Source organism: Bolinopsis microptera, chromosome 9, assembly GCF_026151205.1.
Source record: "Bolinopsis microptera isolate Bmic1 chromosome 9, MBARI_Bmic_1.0, whole genome shotgun sequence".
Taxonomy (NCBI): Eukaryota; Metazoa; Ctenophora; class Tentaculata; order Lobata; family Bolinopsidae; genus Bolinopsis; species Bolinopsis microptera.
The window spans coordinates 9086568-9095016 of record NC_087080.1 but is presented as its reverse complement, the minus strand read 5'-3'; the positions used below and the strand labels follow the sequence as shown (position 1 = coordinate 9095016).

Genomic DNA, 8449 nt, shown 5'->3' with positions numbered 1-8449 from the left:
ATCCTGAAACATACACTGGAAGAGTACCCAGAGAAGCATAAGGGATGGATGCCAGCAGGGACCAAGTGGGGAGGAGAACCTCTGTCAAAACTAGTGCATAACATCGGAGCACATGTAATGAACCAGAAAGCGGTTAAACATGGCCCCCTTTACAGAGAGATGGCTGGACGGGCGGCATATAATAAATGGTCGCAGAGAAAGCTGGTTTCAACCTGGTGCTTGCTGCGTATGTATAAACATCAAGTCGGGATCAAGCTTCAGGTGAGTGGTGACGTCAACATGACTACGTTTTTTAGTTGCTGGTTTGTTAAAATCTTTTCTGTGTGTTTCAAAGTATATACATTAACCATTTTTATGGAAAAATATTTGTATCAGGGACTTCGAGAATATGATCCTCAAGTTGGACTGTACTGGAGCTGAGGTAAGGGATCGCTCTTAAGCCTTTCCTCCGAGTAGATGAAGGGTACAAATTGTTATGTGAACAGCTGGTAGGCTACTTCACCACTAGCAATTTTACCTTTCCTTTGCCATTCTCGCTGATCACGGACAAAGATCAGGAGAAACTGAGGAAACGTACACTCGTTGCGAGTGGCCTCTGTGCCGATGGAGGTATACTGAACGTAAACCTGTCAGATCATCTCATCCAGTTGTTCTGTGGTACTGACAGCGTACATGAATCAATGAGGAGTAAAGTTATTTGGGTGTGGGATGGCGCTCACCCAGTAGGGTGAGAATCCCTGCCACGTTTTTGGTCAGTTTCGCCGGGGCTCATGTCTTTCCTCGAGGGAGCATTAGTGTCTACAGAAAAACTGACAAATCCTAGCGAAGTCCAATCCGAACCACATCTTCCATCAGAGGTGGTGCTGGGTCAGCTGGTTACTGAACGGATTGGCCTGGAGAATGGCATAGTCCTGTTACTCTCAAGTTAACCATAGAGGGGGACAGGCGCTGTTCGCTCACGGCTGGTTCTTGGAGCCAACACCCTCAGCCCCACATAAGTGGGAGCACTGTCGGTGGTGGCTCACCCAGATAACGGACAGTGTCTCTCCTTCTTTCTTCTTGGACTTGCATTGTTGCTGGCGAGTCAGCCAGTAGCAATGCAGCATCTCACTCACTCAATCACCTCGTCAATTCGGTCCTTTTTTTCATTTGCATTACTTTCGCTCATTCTCCTGTCATAATGCATTCTCTGCTACCATAATGCCTTTCTTACCACGGTGTAACGCATGTTACACCTTGCGTCTTTCTCTAACACCATCATCATTTCAGCAACCTTGGAATTTCAACCCTACACATGGATATCCACTCTCCACTCTACGGCGAACACAAAGCTAGAGATCTAATTAGGATTCGAGTACCCCGGCTACCCTTGTGACATACATACGTGGAAACCAGTTTAAGCAGCAGTACATCGACACAATGGATCAGCACTACGAAATCTGATATCTGCATCATACTACTCCGATCCAGAAATCTTCGCTAAACCATCACATGAGATGAATAACTACAAGTTGGACTCCACATAACATTATTCCTTGTTCTGATCAGTCAATAAATGTAATCTGCATCAATTTTCCAATAATTACATCTTCTTACTAGTTTATTTTCCCTCTCAGGGCTGGAACGCAATGTTACAGCCCACTTTATAAATTACTAAAACTCGAGTTATTCCAGATTGACGACTTGACACAGATATTCATCAAACAACCTAAATAAAGGACTCCCACTCTCCAAACCAGTAGAGATCCAATCACTGCCTCCAGGGTACCCCTTCATCCGGTATTAGCAGTTCCTCCACCACCACCAGGTTAGAACACTCCCACTAATCACCCCTAAAAAAACGAACCTACCGCCTTGCTCCACCAAACACAACTTCAATCAAATCCAGTTACTCAAACCGGTTAAATCCGTCCTTCAAATTTCCCGCATTAAACGTAACGCGCGAACGCCATACAACTCAAGGACGTAGCAACCTAATAGTCGTCATTTTTTAAACAGAAAATTTAGTGCGCGCGCGAGCCTGCGCGCGCGCGAGCTTACGACTAATCCACGAGATTACGACAAATCCACATAATTGAAACGTTCCATCACTCCAGGTTGATCTGATTAGTAAACTCAAGGAAGATGATACCAGATCAGTCCCGAACTTCGCCTCAGCATCATACTCTGCCTAGTGTCGATAAAGAGGATTCACAAACAATCGAGATTCACTTACAAATATTTGCTATTACTTTTTACAATTGCAGTTATATTCGTTGTTTTAATTATCTCCATCAACCTTGAATCTGTCACTGCCCATACTACATTCCCAAAATTATCTTAGCGCTCTTCCATCGTCAAACCCCACTAGTTCACTACTTACGCCAACCAATAAACCTCAATTAGGATGGTTTTTGCAACACATTCTACAAGCTTAGAACTTATAAAGTAACAGCACCATCATAACCCACACATTACCTTCGCACAAATCAGCTATTCCCCATTCACTCACGAGCGTCGACATATCTCCGCATGTACATCTGTAAACTGGAGCGGCCCCCCGCGATGCGGAGCAGGTGAGCTACCTGGTTCGGGCTACTTCACTTATCAGAGTACGCTAGCTCCACAATACACTCGCTTCAAGCCCTCAGATTTGCACGCATCCATCACCTTCACAGGGCCGGCTGCCCACATCCTGTAAAATCCTGATTCTATATGCTCGCGGGGTCTATTACCTGTTTGAGCTTTATTATTACGCGCGCGTGCCCAGTGTACAGCTCACCGGCTTGCGCTGTCCTCTTGGCATTGTTGTCGCCTTTATGACCTTCAAATCTAAAAGTAGGTTGAGGGTACTACATGGGGTCTAGCGCTGCCCCGTGTCAAAATACATACATACATACATACATGGCGCTCACCCAGAGATCGAGAAATCTAAGGAAGGACTTGCTTCGTTGACCAAGTTTTTTAGAGAGAACGTTCCGTACGAGACCGTACGTAGACTGGGGTTGGCGTCTTCGAAGCGCCTGTACACTCCAAAGCTGGATAAGGATATGAAGTTCGTCATGCAACTCTACAATTGCAAGCGACTTCTTTGCTAATCCAGCTTTGTACACAGAGGCGCTTCAGGAGATAGTCAACACAGTCTCCAATGATTGGAACACTGCGAACCAGCAGGTCATAGTAAGGTCATATTTGAGTCGATACAAAAAAACATTGCTATATATAGCAATATCGGAGTATCTGAATATGTTCAGTATAGTAATAATTGCAGTTATAACTTTTTAATCTATGTTGTTAATTGATCTAATAAAACAAACCTCAGAAAATGACAAGATAATAGCCAAAAGATCGGAAATCACTCAGTATCTCATTCAGCCAAGTTCGAGAGATGATGCTTGATGGGAGAGAACAAACGGCGACTGTGTCAGGAGTATAAAAAGGAATGAAAAAGTAGGGAAATGGAAAGTATTTACCGCACGGTGGATAACGTCTGGGGTCTGAACGTGCATTAATGTTACATTTGTGCGGATTCTTTGTTGATTTCTTAATGTTCATACCAAAGGTAAGAGCGATTCTCCTCTATCATATTACCCTTTGCAAGTTGATAATAATATAATGACATATATATGTTAATATCTAGATGATACCCAGAGAAAATAATCTGTAAACCAAGTGTTAACTATGTCTACATTTCATAACACTGATCTTTTCAAACAGGACACATCAGTATCCCTAACATCCCCGGATCAAAATATTAGTAAATAGTTGTCAGGAAGGAAGCAGAATACCTCAAAAAAGCAACAAGATTTCGGAAAAGGAGCACACACTCGGCAACTTGAAAACTTTGAAACTGATGCTATCTACTCAGACTACGCAAAAGCATTCGACAAAGTAGACCACTGTCATGTCTACATTTAACTTTGAAAATTGCAAGGTCACAATCACCGACCGTCCCAGACCGAGAAGCCGGACTGGCGGGACTGGGAGGAGAAACCGGCCAAGACTCTGTTTTCGGTACGTTAAACTTTTGTTGTAACAACTAACATGTAATTACTAAATACTAACTCCAGTCTTCTGGATTAATCACTTCGCAGATGGAGTGGTCTGACCACTCCATCTGCGAAGTGATTAATCCTTTTGTTTAAACCCCAGCTTCTGAAGGTAACACCATCATCTACATCCTAAAGAAATGATCCGTATGATAACGTATTCTACAAGACACGACCAGACACTGCCTGACTGCCTTGTTGAAACTGATACCGTCCGAGGAAAGCTTTTCATATTTTTATCAATTATTTTGATATCTTTCTTCTGAATTTCATTTTTCTGGTTTTTATTCATCTCTTAATATTTCTTTCTTTTAAATCGATTTTTCTTTCAATGAGTTGATTTTCATAGTAGCCACAATACATCTTACAATCATCAGTCCTCATGATCACTAGAGGACTGAAAAGCACTCCAACTCCCAACCTAGAAATTATGGCTAGTCTCCAGCCTATCAGTTTTAAACTTAAATCCTTAGCAATCAAATCTGCCTTGAGGCTTAAATTACAAGGAACATGGAATAAACAGTACAACTACAACCAGATAGGACTTTGTAAATCTCACGCCCACAACGCGGAGAAAATGCTAGCTAACATTAATTACACAGGGTGCGTATTACTTGACAGCATTCCCAAGGTTATCATGCTGGACAGACGCTTCAAGGTAATTATCCAGGACAGGAAAACTGCGATTAGCTACATCGAAGAAATCTCACCTAACATCTGGCAGATCTTCACAGATGGATCGAAAGCAAGCGGTAATACAGGTGCGGGATTCTGTGTCATCAAAGGAACACAGGAATTCCACAGAGTCAGTTATCAACTTGGTAAACTAGCAACAGTTTACCAATGCGAGCTATTTGCTCTCCACATGGCTAGTATTTGGATCAAAGAAAATATAGGTACAACATCAATCATAAATCTCTTCTCAGATTCCCAGGCCTCACTCCTAGCGATAACCAGCACCAGCATCAGCTCCAGACTAGTGCTGGACATTGCTGACCAACTTAACACATTAGGTACATCCCACAAAGTAGAACTCAGGTGGGTTCCTGGACATGAAGGAGTACACGGTAATGAACTAGCTGACGAACTAGCAAGGGAGGGATCCAGCAGCACCCCCATTGGACCTGAACCCTTCCTCCCACTCTCGGAAGGCATAATCAACACCCACATAAAAGATTACCTCTTCAATCTCCATATCAAGAAGTATAAACAGGTGGCACTCAGTGACAAAGGAAAAACCCCACTAACATTTTTCCTCAACAAAAACAGGTACAAGATAATCAACATCACAGGTACTCACATCAGATGGCTAACATGGCTACTATCAGGACACAGCCCACTAGCATACTTCCAGACGGTAGCAAACAACGCCAAATTCGAAACACAAGACTGTGAACACTGCCCAGGGGAAGCAGAAACATCACAACACTTCCTATGTGAATGCATCCAGCTGATGACAACTAGATTGAGGATATTTGGTAAACCCATCCTAACAATTGAGGAACTCATCAATAGTAAACTCGACCACATTATCAAATTTGTGGAAAAGTCATCAAGGTTTGACAGAGACGATCTATTTGGATAAGCACCTAGGACATACACCAAGGCTCATAAACAATCATACATTAGATCCACACAGGACTATCTCAGATAGTGACACATATCCAGTGGACCATGCTCGGAAGTCCCTCGCCCCTTGATATCTATTATTCTATGCTTTTGTATATACTTAGGGAGTCCTGGAGTATGGCTAGCAGGAGTCACACTCTGTGGGCACGGCGAGAAGGCCTCCCTCTTCACTAGGAGGCCAGAAACCGTTGACCAAACCAGAGAGAGAGAGATGTTAAACAGACAGTAATCACTCTGACTGAAAGAACAATGACAAAAGTCACGCTGCTAATAGTATAGCGGCCAAATAAACGCTTATTTTTTAGATAATTATTAGTAAAATAAAAATGTGGAGATGCGGGGTCTCGAACCCCGGACCTTGTACATGCAAAGCACACGCTCTACCGCTGAGCTACATCCCCGATAATCAGTTGTAAAGTATTCTCACAAAAATAACAAATTGTAAAGCAGGTTGTCGACACGAGAAAAGTCTTCATTGTTGTCGTGATTTGATTAACAATGACAATAGCTAGAAGATTAGTATGAAGCAGTATGGTACATGCCACATGATGTAAATAACAAACATGATAATAATTAGTAAATACTGGGTGAACAGTAGGCACTTAGCACAAGTTAGCTTTACAAATAATATGTGATTGGAACAGGTCTTAAACAATATACAGTTTTGTGATTAAAAAGTTGCCGATACACGCGCTTATTAATAACGATACTGTTCCGACATGGGGAATAGGGGAAAGGACCAGTATCTTTGAAAAGCCTGACAAATCCGAAGGTGACGTGAAGTTGAGAATGAAAAAGAGAGAAGCGCCAGTAGGGAATATACAAGTTACACATGCTGTAAGCAATCAATTAGCAAGATTATGGCGCCAAAGTAGAGGGCCTCGTGTTGGGCCTCTCGTCGCGCGCAGCAAAAAAAAACACTCCGCAACTAATTGAATGGTAGGGCGTTCGCCGCTTCCAAAAGGTACAAGGTTACAAAAGGCCAACCGATATTTTCGCAGAGACTTGAAAAAAGCGTCTTGTACAATAGGACTTACAACAAAGTGTAGAGCGCAATTCGAACGTTCTTGTAAAGGTAAATAATTAAATAGTAAATAAAGTAAAGAGCATCCATGTGCGGAACACTGAAGTTTCGAACATTAATTCCCGTTGAGTGATGAATAAAACTGTTGGGACCGTATCTCACTATTAACAGTGTCGATAAACAGCTTATATCAAGGCGTGCCATTACAGTTGGCATAGCAATAAACTATTTATATTCCGTTTTAGGGGTGAAGAAGCCCCTTAGAAACTTGCGGTATCTAATCGATGCTGTTAAAGAAGATAAAGTTAAAGAAGAGAATGTGATCAGCAAGTTAAAGAAGAAATGATTAATATTTTTTCAGTTGAATTTTAATATAATCGTTTTATTCTTCTTATCAAGTGTGTAAAGTACTGTCGAGTAACGATCAGTATTATCTACAATTAAGATTTCATTAAGATAATATTCTTATAACTTCAAAAGTGTCTGTCACGCACTATTATATTGTTAAACCAACTCATAGGACTAGTGGAAAACGTATAAGGAAAACCAAAAGCTACATAGAACAACCAAGGTAAATAATTAAATAGTAAATAAAGTAAAGAGCATCCATGTGCGGAACACTGAAGTTTCGAACATTAATTCCCGTTGAGTGATGAATAAAACTGTTGGGACCGTATCTCACTATTAACAGTGTCGATAAACAGCTTATATCAAGGCGTGCCATTACAGTTGGCATAGCAATAAACTATTTATATTCCGTTTTAGGGGTGAAGAAGCCCCTTAGAAACTTGCGGTATCTAATCGATGCTGTTAAAGAAGATAAAATATTTGTCAAGAAGCCTGGTCGAGTTGACTATCCAGGGTTTGAAAATCTTAAACCCGACTTTCTCTTTGACAAAAGCTGCCGGGTAAGTTATTTTGCCTTTAAACGTTGTAAGGTGGGCAATAGGCGTTGTAGTTTCTTCAAATCAGAAACTTGCCTTTTTATTCGGACGATAAATTGATCATTGAATATTGGTGCAAATTCTCATTACGAATATCTTATCATTACGGCTAATAATAATATGTTTTATTTCAGGAGGATATATACAAGGCCTTGGACAAGTTTATTATTAAGCTGTTGAAGAAACTGGGGATTACCACTGCTAGTGATACTGATGGTAAAGACGCGTCCGATGATGAAGAAAATACATCTGATAGTGATATAGAGGACACCGATTCAGAGGAGTCGAACTACGAATCCGATGTAATTGTAACAGAAGATGATGTCGAAACTGATAGTGATGAAAATGATAGTGATGAAAATATATAACGACTAATAAATTTTTCTTTCAGGAGGATATATATAAGGTCGTGGAAAAGTATATAATAAAGCTTCTGAAGAAACTGGAGATTATCCCTGCTATTGATGAGAAAGACTCGTCGGATGCTGACGAAAATATATCTGACATAGAGGAGTCAAATGCGAATCTGATGAAACAGAAACGTATGATTGAGATTCCCATTTTGTTGCTATATTCCATATAATTACATTCTGAAAATATTCAGGCTTTGGTGTAAATCGTGAAGTTTTGTTTTACAAATAATTAGTGAGATCTCAGCGAGCTGTTACAATTTTAAGAGATAAGGACGGGTAGACTTTTGAGGCCCACCCTGTACATCTGAAAAGACAACACCAATATGAAGAGCAGCTTAATCGACGCCCTAGCCCACCTATTTGACCAAATACAATTCACAAGGAAACACTGCGATCCAGCAGAGCGTAAGG

General features: G+C 41.2%; 1 long non-coding RNA gene and 1 other non-coding gene across 2 annotated transcripts; one reads left to right on the top strand and one right to left on the bottom strand.

Annotated features, from left to right (window-relative positions):
- Positions 1-727: 727 nt before the first annotated feature.
- On the top strand, positions 728-2249 carry LOC134820542 (uncharacterized). The gene is made up of 2 exons (XR_010160899.1): positions 728-1807; positions 2097-2249. It is a non-coding gene; the product is annotated as an uncharacterized LOC134820542 (long non-coding RNA).
- Positions 2250-5986: 3737 nt separating this feature from the next.
- Positions 5987-6058, bottom strand: Trnaa-ugc (transfer RNA alanine (anticodon UGC)). Its single transcript has one exon. It is a non-coding gene; the product is annotated as a tRNA-Ala (tRNA).
- Between the last annotated feature and the right edge of the window lie 2391 nt (positions 6059-8449).